This window comes from Rhineura floridana, chromosome 16 (assembly GCF_030035675.1).
Source record: "Rhineura floridana isolate rRhiFlo1 chromosome 16, rRhiFlo1.hap2, whole genome shotgun sequence".
Taxonomy (NCBI): Eukaryota; Metazoa; Chordata; class Lepidosauria; order Squamata; family Rhineuridae; genus Rhineura; species Rhineura floridana.
The window spans coordinates 7,208,585-7,231,827 of NC_084495.1; the positions used below are offsets into that span (position 1 = coordinate 7,208,585).

Below are 23,243 nucleotides of genomic sequence, written 5' to 3' on the forward strand. Positions count from 1 at the left end.
GCTGAGCCTTAACATGTAAACTAGCCCTGGCTGTGACCTGTTGGTAGAGTGTGGAAGTGACCTTGGCCTCCCCTCCGTGCCCACAGGCAGATGGGTCTTGATGAGCAGAGGCGCCCCTCCTATTGGTTTTGCAGATGCAAGGCCTGGGCTACAAAGTGGCTACAGTGTTTGGCATCCTTTGCCAACCTGGTACCCTTGAGAACAAAACATCTGGAGATCCCCAAGTTGGGAAAGTCTGGCCATTGGATACGGATGAAGCTCTCTGAGAAGTATAAATGCCCCATCCCACAAATTACTGGCTAGCACAGCAGTGATCTTCCTGCTTGGCTTCCGGTCTGCAGTATGGCATCCCGAGATGAGAGGAATGAGAGATTTCCCTTGTTTCTTACAGGGATGCCTTCTTTGCTGCTCCTGTGGCTGAGGGTGGTTGGGTTTTATTTATATATTTTAAAAAGCAGCTGAATGGACATTTATTTGACCCTATGTTTCTACATAAACCTGTATTACGGTTCATACATTCAACATGATCATGCTGACACACAATAAAGTATGTTGTACTGAAACATGCAGCAATAGTTACAGTGTTTCCTAAATGTGCAATACAGGACATGCATATGGGATGTTAGGAGACTTACGGCATCTTGACAAACCTGCACTTAATCCATTTTTCTCTTCTCCCCGTCCTGTTCCCTGTTTTAGTTCCACCACGAGTGCTGCCACCACCTCTGAATACTTAAGTTTCTCATGCATGCTCTATTTCTGTCAGCCTCGGAGATCTTCTTACCACTCACTCTGTTAAAAGTCATCCATGCCCAGTTCTCGTCCATGTTCCATCCACACACACCCAGTTACGCTGCTTGATTTCTCAGATTCGTCTCTGTCTCCCCTCGGAAGCCCTTTAGGAAAAACACATTTGCACACTGGCAACCTGCTGGTGGTGCATCTCCCTTACTGCTACCTCAATGCAATGTTGTCATAAGCACCTTTTTTCTTGCTCCTGCATTTGCCAAAAAAAACCGCCCCTCATTCCTGGCTTCACCACCACTTGATTTGATGCTTGCTTTGTCATTGTGTTGCTCACCCAAAATTAGAGCACTGCAGCTAGGCCCTGACCTCATTCCAGGACACCGGATTCTGCTGCCATCATACATTCCCTCTTGCCCTGTGTTTTTTCCTGATTGCTTTGCTGGGAAGCCCTCTCACTTCTGACACCATGTCCATCCTCCGACTGCTCCTGCACAGCCACGCCCTTTCCTGCTTCTTGGCTTCCTCCCATTACTCCTTTTGTACACGCCGGCCCACTTATTGGCAGTGGATGCTGGTGGCTCCAATGTCAGTGAGGCAGTGAATCCACTTTGGGTTTTGGTCTGAACTTTTTGAGGAGTTTTCGACGGCTCCTTGAAAGCGCAGACTAACACCCGGAGCAGAGTCCACTGTCCCACTGACGGCGGCACTGCCTGTTGGCGTAACTGGTTGTCATCGCTAGCTTGCTCTCCTTCACAACCCTTGTCACATTGCCTGGATTTCCACTGACTCTTGCTCTTAAAACATCTGTGACATTTTGGAGCAAAGGTGACACATGAAATGAGAGTGGATCCTAGCATGGCTACCCAAGGATTATCAGGCTGGCCATCCTTCTAAGAACCAAAAGTCACGCCAGATCCTGAATGAAGAATTAAAAACCTATGAGAACGTGAGGCGGAGTGTCTGAAGGCAATGTGTTTGTTAAATGTCAAGGGTGATGCTGTTTTCTGGGACTACAACCCAATCCCTGCTGGTCCATAGCATTTGGATTTAATCCCATGGTTTGGGGAGAGATTCACCGCTAAATAGGGGATGCTGACTGTACTTTTCAAAAGGGTCCAAAGGGTTGTGAGAAGAGATATGGTTTCCCATGATATGTACATGCATATCTTTTGTCCCACTGTTACCTCTGCTCAAACAGGTTTTTCAAAGAATACCAAAACCTGCCAGAGTGGCTTCCCAGAGGCAAAGGTGGGATAAACAGGTCCCTTTTCAAACCGCCTTCAGCTCTGTGCAAAAACTGTTCTGAGCCTTCTTGAGCCTCTGGACATGAAGATCAGAGGCGCTTGTCTGCGATCCATCCGGTGTTAGAATCCAAGCACAACAAAAACAAGGTGCACCTCAGTCTTGAAGGTTGAGACATACATATGAAGCGTGCCCTTTTCCTTCCAAGTGGGAGGCCAATCTTTTCCTGGTCGCCACTTGTGTGTCTTTTGAAGGGGAAAACTGAAATATATAGTCATGTTGGCCTTTCACAGTTGCTGCCTGGTGGTGTGTTTTTCTACTGAGGGGTAGAAGAACCAGAGTTACAAGATTGTTTCAAGAGGAAGGACTTTGGCATTTGGACACATTTAACATTCAAATTGTGACAACTGCCATTACTGTGGCTAGAGCTAAGCATATGATCACATGCTTCATATTCCCAGGAAACATTGAAGCAGGTTGCCTAGTGTGGAATTCTCAACAAAACTGGAGAGAGTAGATGAGAATGGCTTGGGAGAACTTTTGCTCCCAATGGCTTACACACATTCATTTGACCCAAACAAATCCCAAGCTGTTCACGAGATGTAAACATGGAAGAGGTGTCCACGTCACAAACTCTCCTCTGTCTTGCAAAACCACCTTCATATCTCTCTTTTACATTTTTTTTTTAAAGCCAGATAATCTCTTCAGCCTTGTTCATGTCCTGCCCACCCGTTCACCTCCCCACGTGAGAATTAGTTGTGCCGGTGGAATGAAAGATCATTTTGCAAGGCCATTGAGATCAGTGTGGAAAGAACCAGGTCTAGGATCGACATGTTGTGCCAGATTATCGCATATAAAGCTTTGTGTTCTCAGCTCTGCATGATGCAATTCCCCTAAGGACCTCCGAGGAAGTGATGTGGCATGAGCCTCCACAATATCTGTTCGAGAAGTGAAGCCCCTGTTTTCAACGAGTTAATAATTTTTTTAAAAAAAAGATGCAAAAAAGGGATTAAAATGAAGTATGGTATAGCTTTGGCTGAAGCATGGCTTTTTTTGAATCTGTTTCTCAGGTAAATAAGTGACACTACTGACAATGGAGTAAGAGCCATTGGAGGGTGGGGGGGTTGCGAGGGGGGGACAAATTGGAACTAAAGCAAAGGATGCTTGAGAGAGCAGAGAGTTAGCAGATGCGTTTACTGAGCCTTTGAACACTTGCTGAGGGAAAAGGAAGAAAGGAATACCCTTTTCAGTTATTACTCCCCTTGTAGAGATAGAATAATGGATACTTCAAAAGCACAAAGGGGTGTGTTTAGAAACTGTGAGATAGGTAAGGAAAAGTCCCAGTTAAACTCCTTTTTGTCTTTTACTCCCAGTAGGAAGCAGGGTGGAAATCTAAGGAGATGCTCTGTTTCACTACCCACAGCCCTTGCTGTGGGCACTTTAACTGCTGCCTACAGAGATTTGAATGTACTGCTCCTTAAGTTAACTTCCATAGAACCAGAGGCACCTCTTTATTCAGTTGCTACTGTTTTATGGTGCTAAAAAAACAAAAACTTGTATTCCCCTTGAGCATTAAGGAAATCCTATATGGCCCTTTAAATGAATGTAACATATCCATTTCTGTTTAACAGTGTACACTGCAATTTTAACATGTATGGGGATAATTTGCCTTTTTCTTTTCTTTTAGAACAAGCTTTATAAATATTCTGTAGAGTCAATTGAAGTATAATTCTTAAGGATCACTCTAAGACGCCTACAAAATCTTGTATATTTTTAAGTGTGCCAATTTGTAAAATATTTTGTAAGTGTATATTTTTCTTAGGAAAGTGCTGTGAAGTGTTTGTATGTGTGAGGTTTCCCCTTTTTGGCACCTGTCCAGGTGCTAATAAAAGGATGCATACTTAAAAGGTTTCTGGTTTTAAAAACCAAAATACAAAGAAAAAAATTTAAACTTTTGTTGGGGATTTTGTAATAAAAAGAAATGTTGTGAAAGAGTGTAGTGATATTGTGTAAAGGAAACTGGAAAAAATTGTGAGCGCTTTGCTGTTTTATAGATCCTCTTGTAAATTATTCTTGTAATATTTTTGGTTTTGTTGTTCTTGTTGCAAAGGTTTTAAATATTTGTGACTGACTCTGTACGGTGAAAACGTCATATTGTTAACTTGCTGAGTTTTGTTATATTGTTTATGGAATAAATAAAAATAAAAATCTCATTTTAAGATGACATATGCGAAGAAATTAAAACTCTCATTTATTGAGTTTCAGACACAGTGGTGATGCCATGATGTGGATCCTGTCTCCTCTTACCCATTCTTTCATAGCATTTTTATTGGGCTTACGTTCCAAATATTCTCAGCTCCAAATAAGAAAACCTTATCTGGTGGAAGGGGGGAACAAACATAGCTCACATTGGTTAAATTTGGACATTGTGCAAAAACATAGTTTAGTGTGACATGAATGAGCTGCAGTGAGCCTTGGATTGGCTCACTTCCCTCTCCTCCTGTGTAGCATCCAGGAGAAGTTTAGAAGCTTCTGTTTCCATTTTTGCTTAACCACAGTTTGTTGGGTCATCCAGCCCAACAAACTGTGGTTAATCTTGTTAGAAGTTGCCTTTTTTCAAATGGACGATAGTTAACATTAGCCAGAGGTTGTCACTTCAGACATCATGACAAGGTGTGGCTAAGCCAAAAAAAAAAAAAAAGCAGTGAAAGCTTCCAAATTGCTCATGGCTGCAGAGGAGGAGGGGGAGCACATTAGCCTCACTGTGATTCATTCAGATCATGCTAAACTTTAGTACAAAGATAGCCAGCATAGTGCCTTCCAGATGATATTGGACCACAACTCCCATCATCGCTGACCAGTGGCCATGTTGACTGGGACTGATCAGAGTTAGTGTCTGACAATATCTAGACACCACCACATCAGCTGCCCTTCATTTGGGGTGACATTCCCCAATGCAACCGTTGCTTTTTACTGCTTTTGGCTGGCCTTTTCAGAAAATTCTGCACTTCCTGTACAGTGTTTTTTTTTTTTTTTTAACCCTGCTTTTAGAGCTGGCTTTCTCTGTCGGTAACAACCTCACTATATTTTTAGGTTGACTGTTTGCCATTCGATAATTAAATCTGGAGATTTCACTCCCTTTAATGAGCCTCCAAAAGCAGCTCATTTAAATGACTGGGTCAATATTTCAATGGGAAAAGCCTGCTTTCTCACTCACTTCATTGGCTGTCTCAATGGAGCACACTTAAAAGGTAGATTTTAAGCTATATTACGAAGCTAATGCATTATAATGTCTGATGTGGGGCAGGGGGTGGGTGGGTAGGAAAAAATAAAGGATTACCGTGCAAATGTTGCTATACTGTTGTAAATTTGCAGACCGTGCTGTGGATAGAAAGTAATGAAAGAAAAATACACAGGAGAGCATTTTATACCTGTCAATTTGTGAAGAGTCTGGGACAAATCTTAGAAGGAGAATCGGGCTTGCTAAATGTCCAATAAGAGGCATTTGTTGTATGATACAGATTTTATTCACAGCTAGGAAATGTTGCTGTCTGGATAAAAAAAAGAGACATATAAGTATATTAATTTATTCAGAGAATTACTTCCAACATACAAAGAAATCAAACAATTACTAGAGAACTGATTATTTACTCTGGTATGAATATCTCCAATTGAGATATTATAGAAAACTGAGACAAAGAGAATTCCATCTGAGAAACGGTACAAGTTTTGCAAACATTTATCTTTGTGAAATTTATGAAATCTTACTTGCCTTTATTGCATGAAAGAACAAGCGACAAATGAAAAGGTGCAGTGGGCTCAGATTTAGGGGCTCCAATCATGTTTTGTGCATGGGAGCATATTTAGAAAATACATCCAAATGTTTGTGAAATCTGCTATATGGAGATGAGCAGATGGTATCTGACCCTGATAGACTTCATGAGATAAATAGAAACGTAGGTGAGAAAATGTGGAACAAGTTCTAAATGCCAGTTGTGGCTGTTGGCTCCATGTCAGTGGGCAGTGGCATCTGCTCCTGGTTTTAGTCTGACTTTTCCAGGAGCTGAAGCTCCTTGAAAATTCAGACTAAAACCCGGAGTGCATATATCCATATTCACCAGTAGACAAAAAAACCCTTGCAGTTTAACAACATACCTATAACCAACAGCTATTTCTATCAAACTTTAAGAAGCAGGGAAACTGGGCAGCTATAGTGAATGCACCAGGGGAGCAGGAGACCTGACCTCCTCGATGAGATATTGTACTGCCCTACAGTTTTGTAAAAATGCAAACACAATTAGGGTTGGTCTTTCACAGTCCAATTCACTTGCTGTGTAGCATGGAAGAATTTGGTAACATGCACAGCTATAGTGAATGCACCAGGGGAGCAGGGGACCTGACTTCCTCTTTAGTGGAGCAGGAGACCTGACCTCTTTGAGATATTGTACTGCCCTGCAAATTTGTCAAAATGCAAACACTATCTTAAGCATGATTGCACGGGAGTAAATCCCAATGAACTCAATAAACATGCAAATGATCAAAACTCCCCTCCTCCTCCCCCTCCTGCCTGCTCCCCTCCCCCTGCTTCCCTCCCCATCCCCTGTGGTCAGTTTCACCTATCCTAAGCATGATTGCAGGGGAGTAAATCCCACTGAGCTCATTAAGCATGCAAATTATCAATCCATTCTCAGCAAACTTGCACAGGATCCCATTTCTTACCTCCCAGATTAAAAAGCAGGGAAATTCACTAATAGGCAAAAAACCTTGTGGTTTAAGAATGTACTTATAGCCAACAGATATTTCTATCCAACTTTAAAAAGCAGGGAAATTGGGCAGCTATAGTGAATGCACCAGGGGAGCAGGAGACCTGACCTCCTCTCTGAGATATTGTACTGCCCTACAAATTTGTCAAAATGCAAACACAATTTGGGTTGGCCTTTCACAATCCAATCCACTTCTTGTGTAGCTTGGAAGGATTTGGTAACGTGTCTCCTCACAACTCTCAGCAACCTTCACAAACTACACTTCCCAGGATTCTTTGAGGGAAGCCATGACTGTCTCACGTGAAATCAAAGTCTGGTGTGGGTGTGGCCCCCTGATTAGACAAGCCAAGCAGGTGTGAGTCTGACTTTAGAACAGCCTTTCCCAACCAGTGTGCCTCCAGATGTTGTTGGACCGCAACTCCCATCAGCCTCAGCCAGCATTGCCAATGGTCAGGAAAGATGGGAGTTGTGGTCCAACAACATCTGGAGGCACACTGGTTGGGAAAGGCTGCTTTAGAACACTGACAGTTGGTTCTTCCTGAGCAGGCCATGCTTATCATTGACTCCAATGTTAAATTAATTAATTTAAAATCAGCCAGGTATTTTTTTAACTTTTAAATTCAGAAGATGAAGATCAGAGTCTGGGGCAAGGTTGGTAATAGGATATTTAATTAATTTCAACAAATTATGAGACGACTGACAGAAAATAGTCCAGCAGGGCTCTGGATTCCCCCCCCCCTCTTGTTTTACACTTTGAACTCTCAATTCTCTCTGAACGTTTTGTGTGTCACCATGAAAACTTAGAGGGCTGTTAAGCAAGCATTTCTGAGTTCAGGACTATAAGTTTTGTAAGGTTTAGTTTTGAAATGAGCTTATGGGAAGTATCAGAATGGCATGGGGGGTATTTTCAATTTAATATTGCTGAATGTGAAAAATCCATGCTGACTATAGTATACAGCCACTCTCTTCGCTGTATAATTTGGTGGCCATGTAACAAAAACCAAAGTATTTTCATCTCAAATTTGAAAATGGAATAAAGAGTGTGCAATTTTATCTAGATCCTGTTTAATTTTATTAATTGCTATTTTTTAAAAGGTATCTGAACATTTGGTACTATTACAGAATTAAGATCCCATACTAATGTTTAGGTAAGATTGTGTAATGCTAATGCTTGATATTGGGGGGAAAGCCTCAGAGCCATGACAAAATGTGAAGTGAAAATGCACAAACACAGTTACAACACAGCTTAAAAGCTACTTAACTGTGAAAAGGGGAATGCAAAACCTTAATATGTTTACAGTTCAGTTCAGTTCAGTTTATTGCGTGGCCGTAGGCCATTGCATAACAAGCATCTGCAAACGTCTACAACCATTAGGCAGATACAATTAAAATTCGCTAAAATATTAAAACGTGTTTAAGAAAAAGAAAAACAGACTTATACGATCTATTACAATAGGAATAAAATATTCATAGGGAACCACCCCCTCAGCAATCAGTCCCCAGGTCAGAGACAACTCTAGCACATATTTTCCGTGCTGCCAGAGCGAAAAGAGAGACCCTGTATGTTATTGAAGGGTCTAAATTGGACATAAGGTAAAAGATTTTTTGATGGAGAGTTGTTAAAAGCGGGTTAGCCAACAGGGTCCTCAGAAACTTATCCCAGGGGTGAGAATACAAAGGACAGAGTATGAGATAATGGGGTAAATCCTCAGTTTCCTTGGAACCACAGATACAAGCACGCTCACCCCATGGCGTTTGGGTGTAGCGGCCATCCATGACAGCATTTGGCATAGTTTGGAATCGTAATGCCATGAAGGCCTGTCTAAATTTTAATGGAAGCGACTGGGTCAAATAGGAAGCTTTGTGATTGTCTACTTTATAGAGCCTATACCATGGAGTAAATCTAGAATTATTAATAGCTAGCCTGTCTAAACTGGCGCTATATTGGAAGAATGTATCACGTAGCTTGGATCTTGAGTTTAGGGTCTTTTCCCGCCCTCTTCTCTTTTTGCTCCGCCTCCTCCCCTCGCTCGCACCCGTACTTCAGTATATGTGCTGGAAATTTTAAAACTACCGAGGAAGAAACTGAGAACTGTGCGTGATGGTGCTAACAAGAATGACACGGAAGCTACTGAAAGACAAAGAGCCATTGCTTGAGAGTATACCTGCAAGGAAAAGCAGGCGGAGGTGCAACCAAAAGTCAAAACAAAATCTTTTATCAAAATTAGAAGCTGCAGAAAAACCTCTAAGAGGCCAGAGTAAAATAACTCACTTTTTAAATTCTGCTTCAAATAAATCAACCAAAAGAGCTGCCTTAATATGTTTAGACAGAATTGGGCAACATTTATTGAATACTGGCAGAACAAAGCACCATCTTTACAAGATCCAAAATGCTTGAGATGATATAATACCAAACTATGAATGTAAAACTTCCAGTTTTTCTACTTCCTTTTGTTAATTTCCTTGTAAAATATTATGCTTGTTTTATAAAATGTATGTTTGTTTTATAAAACTGAATAAAAATATAAACAACTATAAGGCAAAACAAAATGGACACACTGGGCTGGGTCAGATTTCACAATCCCACAGAGCTGGCCCTACCTATAGGCAGAGTGAGAGAGCAGTTGCTGGGGTGATGGTGAGAGGAAGATGCTGTTGGGAAAGATCTGAGGGGCCCCCAATTAGTATAGTGACGGGTAGAGGGAGATATGACGTTGTGCGAAGGACTTGCAAGGTGAGGGGAACTCGACCCAGGCAGTTACTGGCTGTGCCTTGTTCCAGTCCTCCCCACATCCACAGGTCTGTTGGTTGCCCTATCAGCCAGCTCTTGGGTCTCCAGATGCTGCTTTTAAATGCCAGATCGGTATATAATAAGATCTCCCTCATCCATGATTTAATTCTGGAAGAGGCAGCTGATCTGGCATGTATAACTGAGACCTGGGTGGGTGAGCAGAGAGGAGTTAGTCTCTCCCAGCTGTGCCCACCGGGGTACCTGGTTCAGCATCAGGGTAGACCCGAGGGTCGGGGAGGGGGGGTCGCTGTGGTTTATAGGAGTTCCATTTTCCTCTCCAAGCACCCTGTCCATGTGACTACTGGTCTAGAGTGTTTACACCTTATGTTGGGTCAAGGGGACAGATTGGGGATTCTGTTGGTGTACCGTCCACCCCGCTGCCCAACAGACTCCCTAACTGAGCTGACGGAGGTGGTCTCGGATGTACTGCTGAGATCCCCCAGACTGTTGGTACTGGGGGATGTTAACATTCATCCCGAGACCACCTTGTCTGGGGCGGCTCAGGACTTCATGGCCTCCATGACAACCATGGGGCTGTCCCAATATGTTACTGGCCCAACACATGTAGCAGGGCGTACTCTAGATTTGGTTTTCGCGACTGGACATGGAGATGGTGATCTGAATGTGGGGACCCTTACATCAGTTCCTTTGTCATGGACAGATCACCACTTGTTGAAGTTTAGAATTACAGCGGCTTCTCCCCTCTGCAAGGGTGGGGGACCTATTAAGATGGTCCGCCCCCAGAGACTAATGAATCCGGATGGCTTTCAAAGGGCTCTGGGAGTTTTCTGGCTGATAGGGCTGGCGTTCCTGTCGTAACCCTGGTTGAACTGTGGAATACAGAAATGACCCGGGCAGTTGACATGATCGCTCCTATGCGCCCTCTCCTGTGTAGAGCTCATACAGCTCCATGGTATACTCTGGAGCTGAGAGCGATGAAGCAATATAGGAGACGGCTTGAGTGCAGATGGAGACAAACTCCTGACGGATGCAATCATGCACTGGTAAGTGTCTATACTAAGCTGTATTCAGGGGCAGTGAGAGCAGCAAAAAAGCAATATTTTGCTGCCACTATTACATCATCTATCTGCCGCCCAGCGGAGCTTTTCAAAATTGTCAAAGGACTATTACATTCTGGTCCTAGGGACATGGTGGAACCATCTGAGGCCCGCTGCAATGCATTTGCTAGACACTTCCAGGAAAAAATCTTTTGCATCCGCCAGGACTTGGACTCCAATGTTATCACAGTTGAATCAAATGAGGTATCCAGAACACAGTCTTGTCCTGATTTTTTGGATGAGTTTCAGTTGGTACAGCTTGAGGACGTTGACGAGGTGCTTGGACGGGTGCGTGCAACCACTTCTGTATTGGATCCTTGCCCCTCTTGGCTAATAAAAGCTAGCAGGGATGGAACAGCCGGCTGGGCCAGGAAAGTGATTAATGCCTCATTACAAGAGGGAGTGGTCCCTGACTGCCTAAAAGAGGTGGTGGTGAGACCACTTCTGAAGAAATCTTCCCTGGATCCAGAAAATTTTAATAGCTACAGGCCGGTAGCAAATGTTCCATTCCTGGGCAAGGTTCTGGAACAAGTGGTTGTGGACCAGCTCCAGACACTCTTGGATGAGACTGATTATCTGGATCCATTCCAATCAGGTTTCAGGCCCGGGTTTGGCACAGAGACAGCCTTGGTCGCCCTGTATGATGACCTTTGCCGGGAGAAAGACAGGGGGAGTGTAACTCTGTTGATTCTCCTTGACTTATCAGCGGCCTTTGATATCATTGACCATGGTATCCTTCTGGGGAGACTTGCTGATTTGGGAGTTGGAGGTACTGCTTGGCAGTGGTTCTGCTCCTACTTGGCGGGTCGTCTCCAGAGGGTAGTGCATGGGGAGTACTGCTCAGCACCCTGGGTTCTCCAGTATGGAGTTCCGCAGGGGTCAGTTCTATCCCCCATGCTTTTTAACATCTACATGAAGCCACTGGATGCGGTCATCAGGAGTTTTGGAGTGCGTTGTCACCAGTATGCTGATGACACGCAACTCTACTTCTCTTTTTCATCTTTCTCAGGTGAGGCTGTCAATGTACTGAACTGGTGCCTGGTCGCGACAATGGACTGGATGAGAGCTAATAAACTGAAGCTCAGTCCAGACAAGACTGAAATGCTGTTAGTGGGTGGTTCTTCTGACCAGATGGTGGATGTTTATCCTGTCCTGGATGGGGTTGCACTCCCCCTTAAGGAGCAGGTTCGTAGTTTGGGCTTTCTTTTAGATCCATCTCTGTCACTTGAGGCTCAGGTAGCCTCGGTGGCATGGAACGCTTTCTACCAACTTCGGTTGGTGGCCCAGCTACGTCCCTATCTGGACAGAGACAACCTTGCTTCAGTTGTTCATGCTCTGGTAACCTCTAAATTAGATTACTGTAATGTGCTCTACGTGGGGCTGCCTTTGAAGACGGTTCGGAAACTGCAGCTCGTGCAAAATGCAGCGGCCAGATTGTTAACAGGGACGAGGTGGTCCGAACATATAACACCAATTCTGGCCCGCTTGCACTGGCTGCCTATATGTTTCCGGGCTCGATTCAAGGTGCTGGTATTAACCTATAAAGCCTTACATGGCTTGGGACCACAATACCTGTTGGAACGCCTCTCCCGATATGAACCTACCCGGACACTTCGTTCAACATCGAAGGCCCTCCTCCGGGTGCCTACTCAGAGGGAAGCTCGGAGGATGGCAACAAGAAAAAGGGCCTTCTCAGTGGTGGCCCCCGAACTGTGGAACGATCTCCCTGTTGAGGTACGCCTGGCGCCAACATTACTATCTTTTCGGTGCCAGGTTAAAACCTTCCTCTTCTCCCAAGCATTTTAACATTTTAACATCTATGTTTTAACTTTTTAACATTTTAATTCAGCATTTTAGTATACCAGTATTTTCGTAGTTTAGTATGTTTAAATAGTTTTCTTTGTGCTTATTGTATATTGAAGTTTTACTGTTGTGAACCGCCCAGAGAGCTTCGGCTATGGGGCGGTATAGAAATTTAATAAATAAATAAATAAAGGCCCCTACCGGAGCAAGCAGGCAGAGAGGTGTGCAGCCCAGGCCACTCATTCCAGCAGGCATCACAAGGGTGCATCCATTGCTCTGCTCACACAATGCATTCTGCTGCTGCACTGCCGCATTTGTTTGAGTGGGTAGCAAGCAGGTAGCAGCAAGGTGTCCAAGAGGACAGAGCTGCATGTTGTGCCAAGCAGCCTGTCTTGCGCCTCTATGCTAGTCTGCTTGCCCTCAGGTGTGGTGGCGGGTGCTGTCCCAGCCTTAGCGCTGAAGCAAGATTCAAATGCCTGTCCAGCCTTTTTCAACCTGGTTCCCTCCAGATGTTTTGGGCTACAACTGTGCTGGCAGGGACTGATGGTGGTTGTGGTCCAAAACATCTGGAGGGCACCTGGCTGGGGAAGGCTGATCTTGTCATTCTGCTCAGGCAGCAAATGGATAGATCTCATGAAAGTGCCCCATTAGTGCAGCCTTTCCCAACCTTTGGGTCCCCAGATGTTGCGGGACTACAACTCCCATCAGCCCCAGCCAACATGGCCAATGCTCAAGGATTATGGGAACTGTAGTCCAGGAACATCTGGGGACCCAAAGGTTGGGAAAGGCTGCATTAGTGCAATGACATCTGCTTGCACAACAGAACTTCCCTCGTTCTTGGCTTGCTAAACCTTTATTTAAGAAGCCTGGATCACAGGGCCAACCCAAGACCTTTTGAGTTGTAGCCAACAAAGTTGTCCCATCAGCGCAGCAGTACTTCCCCTTTCCTCTCCCTGTGCATCCCCCCAAATCTGTTCTGGAGGGGAGGAACCCAATACACATTTGAGGTGTGTGCGGGGAGAGAAAGTTCTGTTGTGCTGATGGGACATCTTTGTTGGCTCCAACCTAAAAGGTCTTGGATTGGCCCTGTGAGATCTCAGCTTGCCAAATAATGGTTTAGCAAGGTGAGAAGAAGACTGCAATTCCCTCCTTCCTCCCCTCCCCTCCCTCCTGCACTTGCTGTGATGCTGCTCCGTTTAAACCAGGATCCCTTGTTGTTTACCTGGAATCTCATTGATGGTATCCTCTTCCTCAGTCACAAAACCTTGCAAAGATTTTTATAACAACATTAGCTTCTGCTTTTGGTGATTCGATACCATTTTAAAACATGATTAATGCATTTTAAAACAAAAACAAAAAGCTCTTTACACCAAGATAAAGGTAGTCTCTGTTGAAGGGTTCACAGCCATAGGGAGCTTCACATATTCTGAAATTTCTGTACCAAAACGCAGTCTGACGGCCTCTCTCATTGTCAGCTTTAACATTGCTTTCCCTCAGCCTTTGGAAAAAGATACATGAATTTTGCCATACCCAGAGAAAACTCACAAGAAGCATTAATTAGGTACATGACAATATGCATGATTTTGTCCTCAAGACAGAACAGAGGTTATTGGTTAGCTGGGAGGAAGAATGGGGTAAAAGATGTCAGACGACTCCAGATCCTGCTGAACAGTGCTAAGAGCTGTTTTCTTGATTATGGATTAAGGGCTGTAGCTCAGTGGCAGAGCATCTGTTTTGCATACGGAAGGCCCCAGGTTCAATCCTCACCAGCCTGAAACCCTCAGAGAGCCGCTGCTGGGCTGCACAGACAATATTGAGCTAGCTAGATGGACCAATGGTCTGACTCAGTATGAGGCAGATTCCTATGATCCTACAAGGAGCTCAGGATGACATACGTGCTTCTCCATTCGCCATCTTCTCAACAACCCTGTAAGGTGGGCAAGACTTGAGACAGTGACTGGCCCAAGTCAGCTACATGCAGTTAGTGGTGCAGTTAGGTAATTTTAAACGCTGGACTTCAGGGTCTTATTGAGAGCCCTCTGTAGATACTAATGTGCATTACTTTCCTTGCTTGAAACTGGTAAACTGGCCTTATTGTTCAAGCTCATGCTCCTGAGTGGGGGCCGCTGGACATCTGACCTAAAGTCCTGCCCCTAGTGACACACTGATCATGACTGAGAGGGGATTCAAGCCAACGTCTCTCCAGTCCTAGGCTGCATTCACACATCATACATTTAAAGCCTATTTAAAGCCCACGACTTCCCCCAAAGAATCCAGTGGGGACTGTGGTTTAACCCTCACAGAGCTATAATTCCCGGCACCCACAACAAACTACAGTTCCCAAGAGTCTTTGGGGGAAATCATGTGCTTTAAATGTATGGTGAAGTAAGACTACTGCACCATATCTCTGTGAATGAATGACCCTCATTGCCCTAGAATAGCAGTGCCACTCAACGCATGGCTGCCCATTTGCTATTGGGCCAAGTTCAAGGTTCTAGTTCTGGTGTACAAAGCCCTACACAGCTTGGGACCAGGATACCTGAAAGTTCATCTTGCCCCTTATATACCCAGATGATCACTGTGCTCTGCAGGTGAGGGCCTCCTGCAGATACCATCTTATCAGGAGGTCCGTTCTGCACAACATAGGAAATGGACCTTTATTGTGGTGGCACCTACCCTTTGGAAGTCCCTCCCCTTAAATATGAGGCAGGTGCCATCTCTGTTATCTTTTCGGCACCTGTTGAAGACCTTCCTCTTTCAACAAGCTTTTTAAGCTTTTTATCCCAGTCTGCTTCTGTGTTGGAATTGCTTTTTAATATGCTTTTAAACCTTTTTTAAAAAACAATATGTTTTTTAACCTTTTTTAATATATATATATATATCTTCAAAGCTTTTTTGAAAAATGTTTTTAAAGTTGTTTTGTTTTAATGTATTTTAATGTTGTTTTTATGATGTTTTAAAGTGTTTTTAGTGCTTTTGTTTGCCGCCCTGGGCTCCTGCTGGGAGGAAGGGCAGGATATTAATCAAATAATAAATAAATAAATAAACCCCTGGAAAACATTCACCTAAGTCCCCACCTGTAGTCCGAATTGAGACACAGGTTTACCACCTCAGTGAAAATTATGACCAAAGTTGATGGAACTTTTCATAGTCAAGTAAATGACCGTGATTGAATTAATTTGCGTAAAGAAGTTTCATTTTCCTGGAAAAGACCTTCCTTTTTTGGCAAGCTTTTGGCCTGTCAAGCTGTAGTTTTTTGGCTGATCCCTTGGAGAATTAATTTTTACTTGTGCTTGTATGTTATACACCCATTCTTTTAAAATTGGTTGTTATTATTGTGGTAGTGGTGGTAGGAAGCCACCATGGGAGAGAGTGTGTAGGTGAGTGTGATTAAACAGAAAGACAAGGTATAAATACTTTTAATAAATAATCAGTGCCCAGTATTTCCTAATCTGTATGTGGCTTCCCCCCCTCCCCATGTTTCAAGTAGCTGAGCAATGAATGGTTCTACAATGAATCATGGCACCATCATATTCCAGAAAGGATTAAATTTAACATCTATTCCCTATACCGTTTCCCATTATGAGATTACCTCTGCTTAAAGGCTACTCTGCTGTACCTTGACTCAAAGCCACCTTAATACCTTTTCTAATCATCCTAGCCTCTGTGACATGAGAAATGGGTTTCCTTCCATGCTCTGCCTTCCAAAGAGAATGCAGTTATTTAAATGCTTGGCAAATGGGATGTGTAAAATCTCCTTTCCTTGCTCTCTAACCAGGGCTGAAATATTCTTGTCCTAAGTACAAAGAAGAATGAAGGAGCAAAATGTGCCCTCTGGTATAAGAACTTGTGGTCTGGATATTAGATCAAAGGTGACAGTAGATGCTAATGGTGAATTTGGGGAGTTGCATGGAGTTTGTCTGAACCATGAGGGATTTGCAAGCCTGTGCTCCAGCTAATCGCATCAGGTCCCTGCTATTGATTTATAGCCTGCTTTCGGTCTTCCTCTGTTCATTTTCCTATATGTAAACTCCCTCAGGCGGTGTCATGATTTGATCACAACAGCACCTGCAAAGCATTCCTGCAGCTAATCTGTCTGTCAAAAGCACCCTGCTGGGGAAGGTTTGTAGAGCAGCTGTTAGACTCCACATCATGTGCAAACGGAACATGTGAGTTCTCCACTTGTGGGAAGATGATGAGAGATTCTGTTTTTCTTGCAACCACTGTTCAGTCCAGATATTCTCAAGGTCCTGGGTTGAGAGGAGGTGAGTGACGGGAATAAATAAATAAATGGTTTTCTCCATTTGTCATTTCTTAATCTTTGCTCCTCAAGTAGAGATTTGCTCTTAAAACATACTGCTCCAATCCACTGGACAAGCGAACAGGTCTCTCTTAGTATTTTAATCTCGTGAACCACAGTACAGGCATTCTGCATTCAAACGGAACATCTCCCAGCAAGCCTGTCTATTATAAATGTTTCCCATACTTCAGCAGAATGAGGCAGTTTCACATTCTTTGCTTCTTCCAATTAATCTCATTAGAAATAGTATCTGCCTTTTAACATACGAATGATGGATCAAGGATATTTTTTGCCGCAGGCGTATCAGCCGAATATGTGTGCTGCCGTTCCTCCCAGCTACTCAAAGTGGGTGTACAAGGATATTATAAATGTGGGTGTACAAGGAGATTACATCGTCTCCTCACAACAACCCTGTAAGGTAGGTTAAACAGAGAGAGAGAGAGATTGGCCCAGGATCACCCAGCAGCTTCATGGCTGAGCAGGGTTGTAACTCTGAGTCTCCCACAGCATGTCCCCAAAAGTAAGTTTCTTCTGGAAGAGAGGAAACTAGAGAAGGGCTCTTAGCTCAGTGGCAAAGAAGGTCCCAGGTTCAATCCCTGTCATCTCTTTCATTGTGTTTGTGCAACACTCTTTAATGATTGTGTGATGACCCCAAATGACAATTCTGAATTACAAGCTGGGAGTATGCACCCCAAACAAAGCGGTGGGCCACTCAGAACCACACACTCTCACGCGGACTGGGAGTTTCTGAAAATCTCAATGTCAAGTTTGTCTGCACAGATTGTTTTCCCCCTAATTCCTGTCTAACTCCTTCATCTCAAATATTATATGCATTATATGTATATTATATACCGACACCAAGTTTCCTAAAGTAACCAGCACATAAATAAATACAATGCATATAACTGCATAAAAATCCTTGCATAATAATACATACAAAGTTACGTTGCAGAAATCTAACAGCACATGGGGCTTGATTCTTCTTTCATTGCTTATTTATAATTTATATCTCGCCCTTCTTCCCAGAGAAGCCGAGGGCAGCAAACACATCAGCAAAATGGTTTAACAACAAAAAGAAAAGCTTTCTAACAACAGTTAAGAGCATTCTGAAAAACACAATTGCAACTAAAACCATTCTGGGTTGCCAGGAACAGCCCCCTTCAGCCTGGGTGAGCAGGAATGTTTTCAAATTGCTCCTCAAAGTCAATAGTGATGGAGACAGACGCACCTCACTAGGGAGGGCATTCCACAAGCAGGGAGCCACCACTGACAAGGCCCTGTCATGTGGCACCACCAACAAAGCCTCACTTGCCAATATTAGGTTGCCACATTTAGCCATTTTAGACATACTATACATATTATAGTTTGTATCTGATGTTAATCATGCCAAGAATAGACCTATTGACTAACGCAGGTACATTAATTTCAATGGGTCTATTCTAAGTTACTGTAACTATTTAGTTACTGTAAAGCGCCCAGAGAGCTTCAGCTATGGGGTGGTATACTAGTATAATAAAATAAATAAATAAATAGAACTTAGCTGGATACAACTGAATATATTTTGCATATTATTATTTTAAAGACAAAGCACAAGTGGCTCAGACATAGCAGGCGCTCGAGGCAAGAGGCAACAGGATGCGGGCAAACCTTGACTGGGTTGGAATCACCACACTCCATGTATAAATCTGTTTTCAAACAGATTCCTCCTCCATCCCTCAAGGATAGCGTTCCCTACAAGATGGCACACAATCCCACCTTACCTAATGCTTTGTTTGCATGCAAGACTGCCTGGCATGGCACCTCTGTGACAATAACAGCCACCGTATCTATAAATGAATATGGGTCTGGGGGTGTGCCCTCCACAATAAACTTTGAGCCACCCCAAATCACACGCCCCAGAAAAGTGTTCTGTTCAAGGTGGCAGAGAATTGCTTGTAGCCCAATACTTGGCTGGAAACATGCATTTATTTATTATTAAATTTATACCTCACCAAGGAGCTCAAGTTGGTGTCCAGACATGGTTCTCCCCCCCTGCCCCTGATGTTATCCTCCCAACAACCCTGTGAGGTAGGTGAGGCTGAGAGACAGTAACTGGCCCAAGGTCACCCATTGAGCCTCATGGGGGAGCAGGGATTTGAATCCTGGTCTCCCAGTTTCCCGTCTGACACTCTAACCACTACACCACACTCAATGTCTAATTTGGGGTGTCCCAAAGCTTAGTTTGGGGTGCACATCCCCTCAGTTCCTTATTTGTAATGGTTTTCTGAAGTCATTGTACATTAATGAGCACTGCACAAAAATGGTGGTTTTGATTGTAGAGAATTATTGTGGATTTCGAAGGGGACAGCCCTCCCCAGTCATTAAGATATGTGATATGAGGCAGTTCAAAGCTTATCAGGGAGTGGGACTGGTTGTCAAACTTCAGTTCCTTATTAAGTTTACTGACCTAGCTCACTCTTTTGAATTTACGTGTTTTTAAATTTGTATATTTGTTTTTAATGTTTTTAATAATAATAATAAACTTTAATTTATAGGCCGCCTATCTAGCCAATGGCCACTGTAAACTGCCCAGAGAGCTTCAGCTATGGGGCGGTATACAAATGCAATAAATAAATAAATAAGCTTCATGCAAATGAGGAACTGGGAACTAGTAACTGAGGAAACTGGTTCCCAGAAGGTGCACCTCTAAGACATTCCAGATTCTAGCCCCTTTAGTGTCTGCTGGGAAGGGCCAAGCAAGGGTTACTTGACTTTTTTCAAGCCGAGGGCCACACTGAGTCATAGTTAACTCTCCAGGGGCCACTTGTCAAAGTGGGCATGTCATGGCTGAAGTGTAAATGGGTGTAGCAGAAGTGCAAACATGGGTGTGTACGTACGTGTATATCCAGGCACATTAGATACAAGATATTTTAACCTCTAGAGACCCAGGACAGGAGGCTGATAAGTGTTAGTGGGGACTACTACTACTACTACTACTACTACTACTACTACTACTATTATTATTATTATTATTATTATTATTATTATTATTATTATTATTATTATTATTATTATTATTATTATTATTATTATTATTATTATTATGTTGCCCACCCCTCACCAATAGGTCCCAGGGCAGATTAAAACATATTTCAATCACAGGAATAGGGTGGGTTCTGAAAACTACACCTCAGGACCTGAAGGCCAAGGTAAAGAGGTGTGTTTTCAGCATTTGTGAAAGTGGTAGCAAAGCAGAGGCAGGGAGGGAATTCTGCATGTTCTGGGCTGCCATAAAGCAAGCTCTCTCCCAGGCCACCGTCCCACAAACCTCTGAGGGTGGCAGAACTACCACGATAGCCCCATCTGCTAATTGTAAACACCGAAGAGGGTCTGTAGGGGTGATCTCTGAGATATTTGGGGCCTAATGTGAACACCTTGAACTGGGCCCGGAAACGAACTAGCAACCAATGCAGCTGTTTTAGATCAGGGATTATATGAGTTCTGAAAGGAACCCCAGTCAGTAAACTGGTCACTCCATTTTGGACCAGTTGAGGTTTCCGAGTCATCTTCAAGGGCAGCCCCACGCACAGCACATTGCATCCACATCAATCTTTTTAAAAGGCACCTCCAACGTCTCCCCAACATCTCCCCAAAAGGCAGAACAGGGGAACAGGTATCACAGAAAAGCCTGGTAAGAATCCTGGTCAATAACTAATGACAGTGTTCATGTTGAAAAATGATAGTAATTCCTCTGCATTAAGGGATGCTGCACTTGGTCCTCCTGGATCACAAACCCAAGTGGGGACAGTGACCCTCCTCCAGCAAACCTTCACCAACCTGGTGCCCTCCAGACGTTTTGTACTATCGCTCCCATCAGATGTTCTGGCTGGGGCTGATGGGCATTTTTACCCAAAGCAGCTGTGGGGGACTAGGTTGCCCAGATTGCTTTTCCTTTCCTTGCGCTGATCTTTCACTTGAGGAGAAGAGCAGAGGCTCAAAGCACTTTGGGACGCATAAATCACACGCCAATAAGTAGCTGAGGATCTTGCGAGTGCATCAGCTTCTCCCTTTTTCTCCACATGGTGATAGTTTAATGAATCTAACATGCCGTGTCACTGCCCTGGAGGAGCTCCGTGTTGCGAGCTGTCTAGGGAAGGAAATCTTTCCCCGTTCTTACTTCACTCACTGGTTTAGTGTAATGTATTAGTTGCTTAAGGGGAGAAAAGTCGCGTGAGCAGATTGGCCAGATGCTAAAATGTAAGTCAAGAGAGGAGAGCTGTAGCAGGAGGACTCCAACTGGAGCCTGTCAAGCCTTGAGGAGAGGAAGGAAGGTGTGGAGCAAGAGGGCATGGCTGCACCTCAACGGGCATTCATGCTGGCAATGCTGGGAGGATCATGCTTCTTTGTTTTATGGAAGCCCCTTTTGTCCTGCTGTTGGCGACATTTCCTAGTGGCTTACAGAGTGAACCGATGGAAAAAAGACCACATCCAATAACCCTTGGAGGCAGCCTCGCAGATTGCATGCCAGTGGCCTGGAATGGGTGGGGCCAGAGGCAAAACTGGCCAGAGGCTATCTGCAGACCGCATGCCAACCACACAGATGCCTAGAGGTTTCTCTTGCCTCTCTCCATCCTGGCCAGCGACAGCAGAGCTTGGAAAAGTTACTTTTTTTGAACTACAACTCCCATCAGCCCCAGCCAGCATGGCCACTGGATTGGGCTGATGGGAGTTGTAGTTCAAAAAAGTAACTTTTCCAAGCTCTGAGCGAGAGGCATCATCACAGTTCAAGGACACGTTCCCCTTGGGCAAAAGCACTGGAGGAGGAGGAGGAGAACACAAAGCAGGGCTGGTGAAGGGTGTGGCCTGGTGGGAGGGGTGTGGCTTGGGGAATGACCTGAGGGGCAGATAGGGAGACCTGGAGGGCCGCTCCTGACGCAAAGTAGCAGCTATTCAATGTTGCAACCTGTTCTTGAAAGCAGCATTTAGGCACGCAGTCGAGCATAGGGACACAGGAAGCTGCCTTATACCGGATCAGACCATTGGTCCACCCAGCCCAGTAGTGTGTTCACTGACTGGCAGTGGCTCTCCAGGGGTTTGGGCAGGGAACATTCTCAGCTTTACCTGGAAATGCAGTGGATTGAACTTGGGACCAGTGTTCTGCATGCACAGCAGATGTGCTGCCACTGAGCTATAACGCATCCCCAAGACCTGGTCAGCCAATGCCTGGCTCTGTTTCTGAACCATTAATGGCAGATTCCTTGACCGCCACATCTTTAACTGCAGCCAAGAAATGGCAAATGAGCCCAAGCAGCACATAAACGCAGTTAACTGCCAGCCCTTTATCCTATTGCAAGACGTGCCTCCTAAGTGGGTCAGGAAGGAGTCCCCGGTCTTGTCTTGTTGGATGCTCTGAAGAACAGAACCAACAGAACAGGTAACACAGTGGCCAAGAAAAGGGGTCATTCTGTCCTAAAATCCATGCAATGAGGCAAACAGTGTACTTGCTAGTGTGCATGTGCACACTGCCCTCTCCTGGGAGGACTTGAAATTGATCATCTGCTGCTTAAAATAGCTACTTCTCTATAAGTAGCACAGTTAAAAGTTTGGTCAAGAAGCAAGTTAAATCTCTAAATTATACCAGATGTTGACCCATAAGCATAACAAGGTAAAACATAGGTATAGAGGAAAGCAGCAAAGGAACTTACAGATGGAAATCCCAGAAGAAGTATAGGATTTTTTTTGGCTTAGTGTCATGGCCCCGTCGGAGGACTCATCAGACAAGGATGACTCGGGAGTAACAGCAGCAGACCCAGAAGCAGCAGACCCAGAAGGAGAAACGGAGGAAACTCCTGAGAACCCAGCTCCTTCTCCCCCTCAGCTGCAGAGCACCCCAGACACAGCTGAAGCCCTGCAGCCAGACGCAGCCAGTGAACAGGATACTCCCCCCTCACCTGCAGAACGTAGACAACAGAAGGTCAGGCAGAAGAGGGGCAGGCCTGTCCACTTAAGGCCAAAACGCTGATGGCTCACACCTGCTGACAAACCTGCTCCTTAAAAGTCAAACCTGGGCTTCAGCTTGTTGCTGACTACAACGTCAGGCGTGGCTTCGTGTGTTTCCAGTTTCCCTGAATCTTATCTTGGACTGACCCCTTGGCAATTGAACCCGGACCTCTACTAGGGTTGCCAGGTCTCCGGCTTTCTGCCGGAGTTTCAGGGAAAAGAGGGCCGTCTCCGGCCTCCGGCTATACTTCATTTAAACAGGAGGATCTCCGGCTTTTGATTGGCCCCCTCAGCCACGCATGCGTGATTGACACACGCATGCATGAAGAAGGCTGTGGCTGGCCGCCTTCCCGCCCGCGTCTGCGACGACACGGGTGCCTTGGTTGAGTCGGCGCTCCTGCAGGGCTCCCCCCAGCAGCAGCACCGGGCGTCTGCCTCAGCCGTCATGGTGTGGGCACCGACGGGCGGGAGCGGCCGTGATGGGACTGAGAAATCGGTTCCGGGGTAAGAAGGCCTCTAGGTTAGAGGCTGGCTCGGGTTGTTGGTAGGAAGGTCCTTGC

At 44.7% G+C, this 23,243-nt stretch overlaps 1 long non-coding RNA gene across 1 annotated transcript; it reads right to left on the reverse strand.

Moving 5' to 3' along the window:
• Positions 1-404: 404 nt before the first annotated feature.
• LOC133371324 (uncharacterized) lies at positions 405-22,623 on the reverse strand. The gene is made up of 3 exons (XR_009759301.1): positions 22,389-22,623; positions 5,421-5,540; positions 405-2,308 (listed from the first exon to the last, which is right to left on the reverse strand). It is a non-coding gene; the product is annotated as an uncharacterized LOC133371324 (long non-coding RNA).
• Between the last annotated feature and the right edge of the window lie 620 nt (positions 22,624-23,243).